The sequence below is a fragment of the Anthonomus grandis genome, chromosome 15 (assembly GCF_022605725.1).
Source record: "Anthonomus grandis grandis chromosome 15, icAntGran1.3, whole genome shotgun sequence".
Lineage (NCBI taxonomy): Eukaryota > Metazoa > Arthropoda > Insecta > Coleoptera > Curculionidae > Anthonomus > Anthonomus grandis.
Window position 1 is genome coordinate 16,123,080 of NC_065560.1, and position 16,232 is coordinate 16,139,311.

A 16,232-nucleotide genomic window follows, 5' to 3' on the forward strand; every position below is an offset into this window, starting at 1 on the left:
TCCGCATTTTTCCTATAATTATACATACATATATTATTGTTAATAAGAATCAAATTGGTTACTGGATGATGACTACTAGTAAATTCAAAGTTGGCCACTTAAACGTAAGATCTATCTTTACGGCTTTTGCTGAATTACGTGATATGATAGAAGCAAATAATTTTGAGATATTTTTGTTGTCTGAAACTTGGCTGTCTGAGGGGGATGATTCTGACGCATTTAAGATTCCGGGTTACCAAATGTTTAGAAAAGATAGGGTCGGCAGGGGGGGAGGTGTGGCTGCTTTTGTTAAATGTACATATCAAGTTGATATATTGACTTTTGATTTTAATATTAATCCTAAACTTGAATACCTTGTTTTTAAGATTAGGTTGGGAAATAAGTATTATGGCTTTTGTGTTTTTTACAAGCCACCAACGCTAAATTTTAGTGCATTAACCGCTGACTTTGATAATATATTTTCATGTCTTTATCCTGCTGTAGAAGAAACTTTTTGTTTAGGGGACTTTAATATTAATTTATTGAGTCTTCAAAATCCACTTACTACACTTTTTGAAAACTACAACCTACATCAAGTAAATGAAGAGGCCACACGAGTAACGGCAAATGTAAGTACTCTTTTAGATTTGTTTCTAATGTGCTGTTGGTTTCTAATAAGGGTGTGTTATCGGCTGATGCCGTATCCGACCATAAAATTATATATTGTGAATTAAATTTAGCAAAAATAAATTGCAGTCAAAAAATTGTTAGGTACCGTTGTTTTAAAAATTTTAATGTATACAATTTCAATGCAGACATGCACAATTTGCCGTGGGATAATATTTTTTACGAAAATGACATTAATATGAAGATATCTATGTTTAATAATTTTATTTTAACCCTTTTCGATAGGCATGCGCCTGTCCGAGAATCTCGCATTACTAAGCCTAAAGCACCATGGCTCACAGAAAATCTAAAAATCTTTATGAGACAAAGGGACGATGCCTTGCGTATATTCAAACAGTCAAAACTATTGGAAGATTGGAATACTTACAAAGGTTTAAGAAATTTTACTTTGTCTCGGGTTCGGAGAGAGAAGAGGAAGTATATCGATTCACTTTTTTTAAATAAAAGAGAACCGAGTCAGCTGTGGAATGCACTAAAAAGTTTTAATATTTGTAAGAATAAGGATGGTCTAATTCCGTCGTTTCTCTCTGATCCCAATGAGATAAGTAATTTTTTTGACTTAACTGCGCAAGTCAATCCAGGCTGTGAGGAAAAAACGTCTTATTATAATAATAACTTTTATAGAGATGCGAATATGTTTAGTTTCCATTTAACGAGTCCGGATGAGGTCAACAAAATTTTAAATAATATAAAAACAATTGCGATAGGTACCGATGAAATTTCTTCATTAATGCTTAAGTATTGTAGCCCGTTTGTTGACTTGTACTTAACCCACATTATAAATTGTTGCATAGAGATAAGTTACTTTCCTGATCAATGGAAAACTTCAATGGGAAAACCTTTGCCTAAAATGTCTCCTCCTACAACTCTTAATGACATTCGCATTATAAGTATTTTGCCTGCCGTTTCGAAAATTTTTGAAAGAATTCTTTATAATCAGATATATAACTATTGCTTATCTAATGAAATAATACCAAATTCACAATGTGGGTTTAGGAAACATTTTAACACTTCGGTAGCACTTTGTAATGTAACTGATGACTTATTTAGAGCTTGTGATAAAAACATGCATACCGTTTTAGTGCTGTTGGATTATTCTAAGGCGTTTGACACCATTAACCATAATTTGTTGTGCGCTAAGCTTAAGTATTACGGTTTTAATAATAACTCCTATTTGCTTTTAAAATCCTATTTGTCTAATAGATATCAAACGATTTTTTCCGATAACAGAAAGTCTGAACAAGTAAGTATTAGTTGTGGAGTACCGCAGGGTTCTATTTTGGGTCCTTTGCTTTTTATAATGTATACCTCAGATGTTTTAAAATCGCTTAAATATTGTAAGCTTCAGGCATTTGCTGATGATACGCAAATTTATTATTGTTTTGATTACAGCGACTATAAAGAGACCGAATCAAATGAAGACCTGCAAGCACTAGGCTTAAACTCAAAAAATCACAATTTAAAATCAAATCCTAATAAGTCCCAGCTTATGATATTTGGTAACAAAAATCAAAGAGAGTTTTTAAAATCTAATATAAATATTAATTTCGATAATACAAGATTGGTTATTTTGGATGAACAATTAAGATTTAAGGAACACCTTAAAAAAATTTTTCAAAGAACTTTTATGTCCCTGAAAACATTGTATAATAACCGCCATATGTTAAATGTAAAGTTAAGAAAACAATTATGTGAATCCCTTGTACTGTCTCATTTTTAATATGCTGACGTAGTTTATGGGTTTTGTCTAGATTTGGAAAGTCGGGTAAGAATTCAAAGGGTCCAAAATGCTTGCGTTCGATTTGTTTATGGAAAATTTGACCATGTATCTTATTTATATAGAGATATTAGATGGCTTAAAATGGATATGCGCAAGATATTACATTTTGCAGTGTTTTTATTGAAAATAATTAATGACACATCTTCCCCTGTCTCCCTTAAAGAAAGACTAATTTTTCGGGACACTGTTCATGGTTTAAATATAAGGTTTTCTAAAAGAATTACGGTTCCACTTCATCATAGTGCCATGTTTCAGAGGTCATATTCTTATAATGCAGCAAATATTTTTAATAAAGTACCAACAAACCTAATTAATTTATCAATTCAATCTTTTAAAATAAAATTCAAGGAACATCTATATAATTTGCAAACCAATGGAGATTTTTTTTAGTGGCTTTTGTTATTTGTTATTTGTGCAATTTTTCTGGCAAATTTAATGTTTGTTATGCAAGTTTCTTCTAGTTTCTTCTAATTGTAATATTTAATTAATAATTTATTGTAATTTACTAATTAATTTGCCTAAGATAATTTTTTTTTTGTAACTACCTAATTTATTTACTGATGGTAAAGTATAGCTTCTGGTTCAGTAGAGTAGCTCTTTAAAGCTAGACTGCGCCAGTGGTTTATGCTACTTTTTTTTTAATAATGTTTTTTTTTTCAGCTTTTTAATAATGTTTTTTTTTCTCAGCCATGTTTATGTAATTTTAAAAATAAAAGGCATATTTATTTATTTATTTATTTATTTATGTGGTGTACAAATCCAAGCATTTGTGGGACACCTGGACTGAGAATGGTCTCCCTGGTACGCGTTATGCAAATACTGCATCTGGTTGTATCACAGACATTTGCAAATTGGTTCAGCACTCTCCTATTGCCCAGGCTTAAAAAAATTCAGGGAAAGAAGATCGTTTTAGGAGACAATTTGTCATATTATCATCTCATATTAATGATGAAGTCCTCGATTTATATGGAAGACACGACATTGATTTTGTATGTTTGCCTCCAAACAGCACCCACGTTACACAACCGCTAGATGTCGCATTATTTGCCCCCATGAAAAGAGCCTGGAGAGACACTTTATCTCAATATAGGGAAATTCATGTAGGGAGTAGATCAAACGTACTTGAGAAACAGCATTTTCCAATGCTTTTACGATCATTAATAGAATAAATTCAAAAGAATAGCGCTGAGATATTAAAGTCGGGATTTAGGAAATGCGTTATCGTCCCTTGCGATGAAACACCGCTCTTGGAGCGGTTAACAACAACTAAGCAATCTAATATGACAACTGCTAGCGACACAAATAAATCAAGTTCGTCGGATATCGAAAACGCTTTCATTAAGTATTTAGAAGATAAAAGACAGGAAGCCACACAGTTTAAGCCACGTAGGAAGAAGAAAATAACGGTTTCAGCAGGATACAGTATTGCCCATTCTGAAATTAGATTAACAGATCTGACTGGAGCATCTACATTCACACCTCTTTAAGCTGTTGAACCAGAAATCCTAGATGATTCAGAGGAAGACATTGTTTTGGACGACCACTTTCCACTAGGCAGGGATTCATCAGATGATGAAATAAATGAGATGCAAGAGATGCAAGAAGAAAAAGAATTTAATGAAAAACTCGTCTCAGGTTCTCTTGGAACAAATATAGTCGAAAAAGTCAAAAACTCTAGATTAGATGATGTTAAAAAAATTGTTGGTGAGTACGTTTTATTTTCCTATGATGATCATGTTTATCCTGGAGTGATAACAGCAATAGAAAATGATGGAGCGATGATCAATGCTATGGCCAGATCGATAAAGTTTTGGAAATGCCAGAAAGACGTGACGAAATTTGGTATTCGTGGGACAACGTAATTGGCGCCATTAGCCTTCCCAAGAAAATGTCCAAACGAGGATTGTACATTGTCCCAGAATGCGACAAATTGTGGGGTGATTAGTTTCCAACGTTGTAGTTTTACAGTTATAATGTTATAATAAAGTTTGTTCATTTAAATTGTAGCAATTTTCTTTACTTTTATGCTTGTTTCATAAATATATGTAGGTAGGTAGATTTAAATTCACAAAACTTGGCCCACGAACATTTTTTCGCATTTAATTGGTGCAAAGTTTGAAATAATAAGGGTTTTCTATGCACCAGCAAGCATTTAGTAGCCAAATATTAATAAAATATTGAGTGGTGCAAAGTATGACTTTTTTGGGGCATACTTTGCACCACTAATAAAACTAGGTTGTTCTCTTGATTAGGAAATATACGTAACAAATAGCTATAATCAGAGTTATATTACAACCTGCTCAATTGATATTTATAATAAAAAGTTCAGATCTCCTTTCGAGTGACGTTACATCCTAACTAATAAAATAAAACTAAAAAAAATGGTGCAAAGTAACCCCGTTTTACGGTACCAATGATTGAGTAGGTGCCAACATCAGGGCATTTTACCCAAATAATAAGCAAAGTGGAAAACCTTTAATATTTACAACAAGCATGCTTATAGAGTTGTATTCGTACACAGAATTTTTCATTTCCTAAATATATATATAACTATATCTATATAACATAACTATATCTATATAACTATAACTATATAACGTATATCTTCCACTCAATTATTTTTTATTCAATGGCTTTTGCTGGTTCTTTGTAAATACTGTTAAAGCAGAATAATACATAAAGTTTCAAATTCCCAAGTAACAAGCTTTTTAAGGTACTGGGACCATGACATGCCCACCAGTTTTTGCTTTTGAGACTCTTCTAAATTTAAATGCCTTTTCTAACACAAGGGCTTAGTTGACCTTTGTTGTTAATTTTAAAATATTGTAAAAATACATAGAGGAGGTAAATTTTATAAAATAAGATTTTTTAGTATAACGTGTTACGTATATTATATGTAATATTTAAATTATGTAACGCTAAGAACTAATGGGCACAAAAAACACTATTTTACCAAAGAATTACATTGTAGTAAATAGTAGTAGTAGTAAAATAAATATATTTTATCTTTACGTATTTTTAAGACGCACTCCATCTTGAATAACCAATAAATTCCATTTAGACCAGTAAACTTTGAGTTCTGGAGATTTGTAAAAAATATCTTTTTATTCTGGCCTCAAAATTTCTCAAAACTTCAGTTCATAAATAACGCCAAATACTAGATTATCATTATACTAGCTGCGTTTCACTCTTCAAGACTGTGATGCTCTTGTAACTATTGAAGTAACCTTCCTATTTTTCTTTTAGGGTGTGTAAAAAGCTATTTTAGAGAATCATGGTCGGTCCTAAGAATGAATCGTTAACCATATAAATATTTATCAAAAAGTTCTATAGCTTTTACTGCTAATAAAAGTTCTCTTCTGGTTAAACAATAGTTTTTTTCTGGCTTTGATAGCGTGTTACTGGAATAAATCACTTGCTTGCAATTTTCTAATTTTTATGAAAGGACTGCTTTAATTCCAACATGGCTTATATCTGTATTCAAAATAAAAATTTGTCGAGAAATCAAATATGTTAAAATAAATTATGTGCTACACAGTAACAGTCTATTTCTTTACAGCCTGTCCTTTAACTAATTAAATACCATTTTGTCCTCCCTGACTTTATGTAGAGCTTTTGCAAGGTTTGCGAAATTTCTTAGCTTTTCCAATAACAAACACATCCTAAATAATCTAGACCAATTTCTGGAATATTTAAGTTTTAGGAGCATTTCGTATTACTTTTTGGCAAAGAGTGTTTTTTTACTAATTTGACCCCGCTGAATTTAAAAATGCCGGTTGCCCAAGCGAAATCGCAACGCGAAGTGAGATATGCAACATGGCGTCCGAAATGGCCTTAAAACCGTTTTTTTTGTCGCTAAAACTCCCTTGTTTGAGGTTGGGACGCGACCAAAGTGTTTTTTTAATGTTTTCAGACATAGGGAATGCACACATAAACTAAGCATGTTGGTCAAATATATTTTCTTAAAAGTACCAAACGGTTAATCGGGTAAATCACAAACGGTTAAAATTGCACTTTTTGGCTTTTAGCAAATTGTGCAAGTATACTAGGACTAATGTTAACATTTAAAAAAATAATTATTTTTGTAAAAAAAAACTGTTTTTATTGGTTTAAAAAAAAAGACTTAAGAAATATTTATTGTGTGTCTTCAGAGTTTATGCAAGAACGTTTTCAAGGAGTGCACAGTTTGAGGCAAGACACATTCGCCCTTCGGCAACTGCAATTTTTTGTATTGCAATATCCTTTACAATGACAAACTATTATTTCCTCGCACTTCTTTGGAATGGGATCCAGAGTCATTAAAAGAGGGACAACTTGTTCCCTCTGCACAATCCAGCCACAGTCCTGTAGCCTAGGGAGTGACGGTTTGGGGATATGGGCGTTTTCCCAAACACACATCTGTTTTTAATAATATAGTTTATTTTTATCAATTGTGTTTTTGGTACGCTTACCTGATAGTTGCATCTTTTGATATGCAGATGAAGTGCATCGGTTGTTAGAGGGAAGAATTCTGCCTTTTTGACAGCTCCAAACAAAAAACTCCGGGCATCGTTTGAGCTTGTTATGCTGGGATCCACCTATATAAAAACAGATTTTCTGGGTGTAGTTTATTTTAATCTAGCTGAAAAATCTTGTATGTGCATTCTTTTACCTTATACAGTTTGGCGACAAATTTCTCGATGTTTTTAAGGACGTCCTCCTCCAGTGGCCACTGTTCAAGGCGTCCCAGAAGCTCGCAAACTCGCTTTAGTGGCACGTTGTGTATTTTTTAAGTTCAAATATATATAAATATAATATAATAAATTCGTTTTCGATAATAAATTCGTAGCGTCAATTTCTTATTTTATATGCTTTGATTTATTATCTTTTTCTCTTATTTTATTGAAATTTTAAATTTGTGCTACAGATTTCCATCCAATTTTTTGAACTGCAATAGTGCATATTTATTAACTATATTATTGATATTAGTATTCAAAATATGTATTTTAATATTAATCTTATTTGTGTGATAGAAGATTTACCATGGTAACTGAGAAATTTCTTGTTTAAAGAGCGGATTGCTGATAATAATATTATAGTTTCTATACCTTAGATATTTAATTTCTTCTTTAAATAATATCAAATTGAAAGTAGAATACACTAAACAATGATCTGAGCTTGTATTTGAAATAATTAATTTGACACTTAATTCATTATTTGTAATAATTAAGTCAAGTAGACTAGAAGTATTATTATATGTACAAACCCCAGTGGGCTTATTCACATGTTGGGACAAACTATATATGTGAAGAACCCTCAAAATTGTGTTTGATGTGTGGAGCTACTTGAAAAATCAATGTTGAATTCACCTACTAGAATAATCTTATTCTAGAAAGTAACAGTTATAGTTAAAAAATTCAAAAATAAATCTTCTGCTTATGAATTCAAAATGTGAAACAAATAAATTCGCATGGCGCAGAAAAAATTTCAATGTCAACAATTTGTACTTGAAAGTTAGATTTTACAAAAATTGCAACCCCGCCTCCCCTACCCCTTTGTTGATCCCTTCTAGGAAAGTTGTAGCCATTAATTCTATACATACTCGAACAATGCTTAGAAGAGAGTCTTATTTCCGATAACGCTAACATATAAAATTTGAAATCGTAAATATAGTTCATTAATTCATCAAACCCTGTATCGAGGGATCGGATATTAAGGATAATATAGGTGTGCTACTGATAATATTTATTATGAATTGTTGTGGGTACCTGAAGTATTATTAAAGATAGCCATAGTTACGTAGAAAAGAAATCCATTCGCCCCTCAGCTAATGCAAATAACATCTAAATAAGCCAGTAAAAACCATTTTTCAAAATCGCGTTCTAAACCATAAATATTGAGAAAAAAAATTAGTGGATCTTCAAAGGCCAAGGACTGCGCGGTAAATTTCCTAAAACTATTAAAAATGTACCTACAAAATTAATCAAATGTTAAAGAACCAATTGTAAAGTTTAAAAAATTTAAATTATGATAAACTATAAATATATTCAAAACGGTCAAATTGCTCCAAAGGGGCTCAGCGTATCCTAATTTTATTAAGTGAGTTTAGTATTAATAAATCGAGGGTATTTTTGGATTTTTTGGTGAAATTAAATTTGAATTAAGTCGAAATATGAAGTTCACGTTTATTGAGTATGCAGATATGCATCTTTTGTATGGTCTTACGTCTTGCAATGCATGGTAAGCAAAAAGGTTATATGAAGAAACATTTTCTAATCGCACCATTCCAAATCAGAAGACATTTCAACAAATTGTCAACGTCTAAGAGAAACTGGTAGGCAATTCTACTTATTAAGATGATACCGTTGATATTCTTTATTGTAATTTTAGGAAATTTTGGAAAAAAAATACTGATGCTAGTCAGAGAAAAACAGTACATATTCAGAAGAAGAACAGAACATACAATTCGGAAAAAATATTTTGGAATCTGTAGCTGATACTCCTTCAACGAGTACTCGAAAATTAGCCGCTTAGCTTAATTTACGAAAAACGATGATAGCTAAAATACTTCAAGAATAGCTCTTATACCCATATCATCAAACATCTGAGGATTTTTCTCGTAAAATACAGTTCGCAAACTGGCTAGTAGATCAGCATCAAACTAATAGAAACTTCATTAGCATTATTCTTTTTACCTAGGAAGCAGGGTTTATTAAAAATTTTATTGTGAATTTACATAACTGGCATGTATGGGCTAATGAAAATCCTCATGCTGCTGTTGTTTCTAATCAATAACATCAATTCCACTCAATTAATATCTGGGCAGAAATCATTAGCATTTTTTTATTGGGCCATTCGTATTATCGCCATGATTGAATGGAGAATTTTATTTCGATTTTTTTCAGAACAATCTTCTGGATTTAATAGAGCATTTTCCACTTGTGATCCACCGAAACATGTATTTTATGTATGATGGGGCCTGCACCTCATTTCAGCATTGCTGTAAGGAACCACCCGAATAACGTTTTTTTAAACAGTTGGATAGGTTGGATAGGTAGAGGAGGATACATTGCCTGGCCTTCTCGGTCTCCCGGTCTAACGCCATTGGATTTTTGCCGATAGGGTCACCTCAAAACCTTGCACCTCAAACCTTTATTACACATAAACTCCTGTAAGAAACTTTTACAGAGAATCAGGATTCATTGTGATGTGATAAGGAACCATCTAGGGTTGTTGTGGCGAGAATAGCAATCCATGATTCATAGTACTCACAAGTCTACCAGACGTCACCGAGCTTAGAATGAACCTGCTTATAAAGTTTTTAATTAATTGTTTCGAATTATCAGCTTCTTTATTTATTACACTCTTTTTTCAGGTTATTTTTTCGTTTTAAGAAAACAGGTTTAAATTTTTTTCAATAATTTCGTTAAGATGCCTTACTAAGAACTACGAAAGAAATATTCTTTGTTTTTTGAATAACTATCACATCGCTAAAAAAAGAACATGTCATGGTTCTTTTTAATTAAAATAAAACAGTGTTTTTTTTTCTCCAAAACGGTTAATTTTATCAATATTGAACATTGAGTCTTTATCATATAGGGTGGTAATAATTTAGGCATTATAATAAATAATCTAGTATCTGGCAAAATAAACACAGTAAATGTTTTTTAGGAGCTCCTTAGAAGATTGATTATGTTAAATTTTTATTAAATTATACGAAGTACTTCAAAAGTTATTTAATCAAAACTGATTTCTAGCGGCGTCTTTAAGAGGCCGTATCCTCGTAGGAAGGGCTATAGGAAGTTTTTTGAAGAAAGTTATATTATTTTTTTATTTTTTACTTAAATTTAAAAAATTAACCGTTTTTTTCGGGACACTCTGTACATCTTAATATCCTAAATGAAATTTAAAAAACTGAATTTTGTAATATACTTTTTAGCACTGCTATGGTTATTCCAAAAAATTTTTATTTTAATTTCGACGATATTTTGGCAATATGTTTACTAAACTTGTGTTAAGTATTTCTTTAAATTATACTTGTAGAGTTGGCAACCTTTTTCGTTTTTTTTTTATTGAAAAACTTTAATATGAATTTATGTAGTACATTAAATTATTTTAATAAATTTTTTTACAAACCTTCCCAGGCAAGTACTGCTTATCCTAACAATGATTAAACCTTTTATAAAAGGTAAAAAACACGAAATCTACAGCATCACAAATACCGATAACCGATAAATTAATATTAGTTTTTTTACTAAATTATTTTTTACTATATGAGAACCATAAATTATTTTAAAAATATTTTTTAAGAATTTCAAATTATGTTGGTTCCATTTTCAATGTTTGTGAATAATGATACTTAAATACTTGGTGAATATAATCTGTTTGATAACATCGAAGTTTAATTTGTTTAAAGATAAAATCAAGCTGTTTTTTATTAACAACTATATTTTGAATACTCATTGATATTATGGTACCTAAAGTAACAACAGCTTAACGAAAATATTACTCATTACAGATTTATTCTTTTGTTTCTTTTATAATAAATAAGTTTTTATTATATTAAATTCTAATTATTAATTTGCTAATATTAAATCAGTTTTAATATACAGGGTGTCCCGTAATTAATTGGACATAGGTTAATGTAGGATACCTGACAAGAAAATAAACCGTTTGAGCTCAATATCGCCTAGCAAAATGTTATTGGTTTTCGTTCTACAGGGTGTTAAAACTAATTTTTTTACCAAACATTTATTGAAATATTTTGGAATCCACTAGACAGATTAACCTAAAATTTGGCGTACTCTTATTATTTGGGGTAAGGAACACTAATATAATAATAATAATAATAATAATAATAATAATAATAATAATAATAATAATAATAATAATAATAATAATAATAACGTCTTTTATTTAACAAACTAATAATTTACAGTTGTGATTATCATACATACATTTCTATGATATCTATTTTGCCATTGCCACTAGATGGCGCCACATACAACAACATTGAGTGATTAAAAAGGTCATAACTTTTTAAACCTCCCTGTACGTACATTTGCGAGTGAAAATAATAAAACAGCATTCAATTCTAGTCAAAAAAGGTATACTTCTTTGATCTCTAAAAAGTAGACCGTTTTCGAAATAAACACATTTTTTTATTAGGTTGCGTATGAACACTTAATCTAAAATTTAGTTAACAACGATAAAATTAGAAAAGGCTGTTGATTATAATAATTGTTCAAAATGTTCACCATCCACTTGGATACATTGTCTAATTCTTTTATTTAAATTTTGCTTGACTCCAAACAATGATTCTTCTTGGGCCCTGATGGTATTGACTCCTTCCACAATCTTTTGCCACAATTCCTGACGGTTATTTATTTTATTTTTATACACAAGTGATTTCAAGTAGCCCCAGAAATAAAAATCTAAGGGATTAAGATCGGGACTACGCGCAGGCCACGGATATTCACTACCTCTACCAATCCATTTATGAGGATAAATTTCGTTAAGTAATTTCGTAATTCGTGAAGTAATTTCTGACTTGCAGTGAATAATGTGCCGGTGCACCATCGTGCATATACCAACTGTCACGTCTTAAATTTAGGGGCTAAACTTAGGCCTTCTAGAAGAATGGGTATTTCATTCCTCAATAAATAATAATAATAATAATAAACAAAATTTATTACTTTTCATAAACAAGTACAAAATAGAATATAAAAATTTAGAAATACACAATGTCTATGAAAAATAAAAGGCCGTGTTACGTCAGTATTCTGGTACGCAGACCAGATGCTGTTTAGGTGCTCTCTAAAAAAATGTAAAAAATATAACATTAAAAAAAATTTGCTCTACAACCAGTACCAATATTTCAAATTACAGATCAAAACATTTAAAACTTAAAAATACAAAAATACGTTCAGTGACATCACACAAAAAATCAAAATCAAAATAAAAGACCAACTTTATTTACTGACGTAAAAACAGAATGTCTCTAGGTTTTCTTTGAAAAGTAGAACAGGCCAGATCAAATGATGTAATCTTTAAGGAATTGAAACTGGAAGCCAAATTATATGAAAAGCTTCTTTTAAAAAGTTCTTTTCTGTGTCGAGGAATAGTAAGAAGATGTAAGTTGCGTAAGTTACGATTATTGTTGTTAATTCTAAAATCTGCTCTATCATACAAGTATTGGGAAGATTTAAATTTTATTACCTTGTAGCCCAACGAAATGAAATGTAGTTTTCTGCGGTTATACATATTAAGCCAGCCGATGTCTATAAGCTTATGAGAGATCCGACTTCTGCGGCGTATCCCAAAAATAAGGCGAAGGCACGCATTTTGTACTATCTGAATTCTACGAGAATCAAACTGATCCTAACATGGGCCATATACTGTATCACAGTGGTTAAAGTTGGATAGCACTAAGGAGTTACATAGATGCTTTTTTTAATTTTTGATTTAAAAATTTTCTTTGAATATAAATTAGTTTAAGAGCACCATAGGCTTTTTGGAGCTTTTCTGTGACATGCTTATGAAACCGAAGATCCGAGTCAATAACAAGTCCCAATGATTTGGACGTGTTAGTTAATGGAATGGTGACGTTGTTAATTTGTATATTAAGCTCATTGCTAACTCTCAATCTATTATTTTTATCTGCTCCGAATACAGTAACAGATGATTTTAAAGAGTTTATCTTTAGATCGTGACACTTTGAGATTTCTATTATACTTTTTAAATCCAAATTTATATTTCTATTGGCAATTTCTGTATTATTTGGGTGAAAGTAAAGATAGAGTTGGATGTCGTCCGCATACAAATGGTAGCTACAAAATTTTAAATCGACATGTATAAATTGTGTACAACAATGGCTCCAGGATACTTCCCTGAGGAACACCTACTGATAAAGGTGCTGAGTTAGATTTTATACCATTCAAAACGATCTGCTGGCTGCGATTACCCAAAAATGATTTAAAAAATATTATTGCATCTCTTGAAAATCCTATATAACTTAAAATTGATAATAAAATCCTATGATTAATTAAGTAGAATGCCTTTGTGTAGTCAAGTAAAATTAAAGCAGTAAACTCCCCTTGATCCCACGCTCAGAAAATCTCTGTCACGTCAGCCATAGCCGTAGCACAGCTATATCTTTGACAAAACCCTGATTGTTTGAGTGGCAAAAATTCATAAATGTTCAAAAATACTCCAGCTTAATTATTTGCAACTTTTTCGAGAATTTTGAAAAGAACGGGAAGAATGCTTATTGATCGGAGATCTTTAAGTTCCTTTGGTTGAGCTATTTTGGCCAAAGGCGTAACTAAGGCGTGTTTCCACATATTTGGAAATACTGAATTTTTCAAACATTCGTTTAATATGTGAAGCACAAAGGGAACAATAAATGGACAACAAATCTGAATTAATATAATATTAAGCCCATCACAACCATAAGCTTTACTTTTTATGGAAAGAATAATTCTTATTAACTCGATTTCGGTTATTTCTTGCAATTGAAAAGCATGTTCAAAATTTTTAACTAAATTATTATAGAAGTGAAGTACAGCGGGTTAAGGACAGAAATCAAACCTCAAGATTTGAAATTAGCCGACGTTTCGACGTTTATTTACGTCTTTTTAAGGCTGAAAAAAATACAATTGGTACAAAATGGTGAAAGCAATAGTTATTAATATAATAGTTAAGAAACCACCAAACAAAAAAACAAATAAAACGGAGAACAAAGCATAAAAGTTAAAATTAAGATGACTTACCAAATTTACATTAGAGGTTTACGTAACAATTAAAACCTAATAACATCTCCATCATACATACACCACAGATACGATTGTTATACATTAAAATATGCAGCACAACCATTAAGTAAAACCAAAAAAAACACACAGTATACATAAAATAAAATTGGCTTATATCACAGATTGATTCACAATGAATAAGTAGTACGTATAATAATTATAGTAAAAAATAGCACCTTCTAAGTCAGTGTTTAGTAGTAACTGTACGCAGAATTTATTGTTATAAAGCAGGAATGATGCATATTCTTTTTATGTCTGTAAAATAGCTTTAATATTACCTGGGCTCGTTGAAAAGTTAAGTACTTTACAGTTTGGATTTATACAGCTTTAAAATGTGATTATATTGTGTACTTAGGCCCTAAGTATCGGTTCGGTGATTAACAGAATTATGCAGTTGGATGTGTATTATTTCACTAATATTGCGTTTAAGATAGTGCCTCTCTCTATCAACTATGCTAACATCATCAAAATTGAAGTTGTCCTGTGGAAAAGTGATGCTGTGCTAAAGCGGTCTTATCTTTTTTGTTCATATTTATGACTCTACAATCATATTGATGCTGATAAAGTCTGTTCTTTAAATGCTGCCTAGCGATACCTATATAACACTGTTCACAATTACGACAAGGTATACGGTATACCAAACCTGAGCTCAACTCAAGGGGAGTACGATCTTTTAATTGGGAAAATAATACACTGCTTGAGTTTATGTTGTAAAAGGCCAGTTTAAAATTGTAATTTTTTTCACGGATATGTCGTTGGATTTGTTCTGAAAATGATTTTACATATGGAAATCTGAAATATCTTGTTTCTTTATTCCTTACCAGTTGTGTATCTGTTAAAAGTTTAAAATTATTGATAACTCTATTTACTAATATTGTGGGGTAATTGTTATTTCTTAAAAAACTTTTAATTTTCATTGTATTAGATTCATGATACTTCGGGCTACTCAATTTATAGGATCTAAACAATAAGTTTTTAATTATTCCTATTTTGTTTGACATTGGATGTGACGATAGGTAATTAATTACTCTGCCTGAAGATGAAGGTTTTGTGTACCAATTAGTTGTTAAAGTCCCATCGGTGTTCCGTTCTACCATAATATCCAAAAATGGTATACAATTATTATTTTCTAATTCCATGGTAAACTTAAGCTTGTCATGATAATCATTAAAATGATTTAAAAGTTCCTTTGTCTTGTTAGATGGGCACGCCAAAATTGTGTCATCAACATATATTTTAATAAAAGCTAATTTAAAAGGTAAATTAGGAACTATGTTAGTTAGGAGTTCGTTTATCACCAAATTTGCCAAAACTGGGATGGCAGGGTTACCCATAGCTGAACCATCCAGTTGTTGGTAGAACTGACCACCGAAAGAAAAGTAACTGCTATCGAATAAATATTCAATAATTCTCAGCAAAAGACTTTTGGGTATATCTGTGTAAGCGGATATAGTGCCCCATTTATTTTTTATAATATTTAAAACTAACGATTTAGGAATATTTGTGAACAATGACGTAACATCCAAGGACACTAAAATATAATTTTCTGGTATTGACACACTTTGTGAGAATTCTACAACATCAAAGGAATTTTTTATGTTAAAACAAAAAGTTGATGTAACTTGGTATAGAATACCATGAACAAAAACAGCTAAATTATATGATGGAGAATCAATACAACTGACCACTGGTCTTAAGCTCAGGTTTGGTTTGTGTGTTTTCCGCAAACAATAAAGTTTAGGAAACACTATTATTTGTGCGTAACTTTCTGAAGAATGACTCATTAATGTAATTGTTATCAAATAATTCTTTAGCGATTTTATTTGCTTGATTTTGAAACCTCATAGTAGGATCAGATTTTAAGGTTTTATAAGTATTGTCATCACTCAATAAATCACGCACACCAGCTAAATATTCATTCTTATACATGACGGCAGTAGAGCCACCCTTGTCAGAGCGCATAACAACTATTTCAGGATGTTGTCTTAAAAAAT

General features: G+C 31.0%; 1 long non-coding RNA gene across 1 annotated transcript; it reads right to left on the reverse strand.

Annotated features, from left to right (window-relative positions):
* Positions 1-6,714: 6,714 nt before the first annotated feature.
* On the reverse strand, positions 6,715-7,258 carry LOC126745369 (uncharacterized). Its single transcript, XR_007663527.1, has 3 exons — positions 7,098-7,258; positions 6,898-7,023; positions 6,715-6,844 (listed from the first exon to the last, which is right to left on the reverse strand). It is a non-coding gene; the product is annotated as an uncharacterized LOC126745369 (long non-coding RNA).
* Between the last annotated feature and the right edge of the window lie 8,974 nt (positions 7,259-16,232).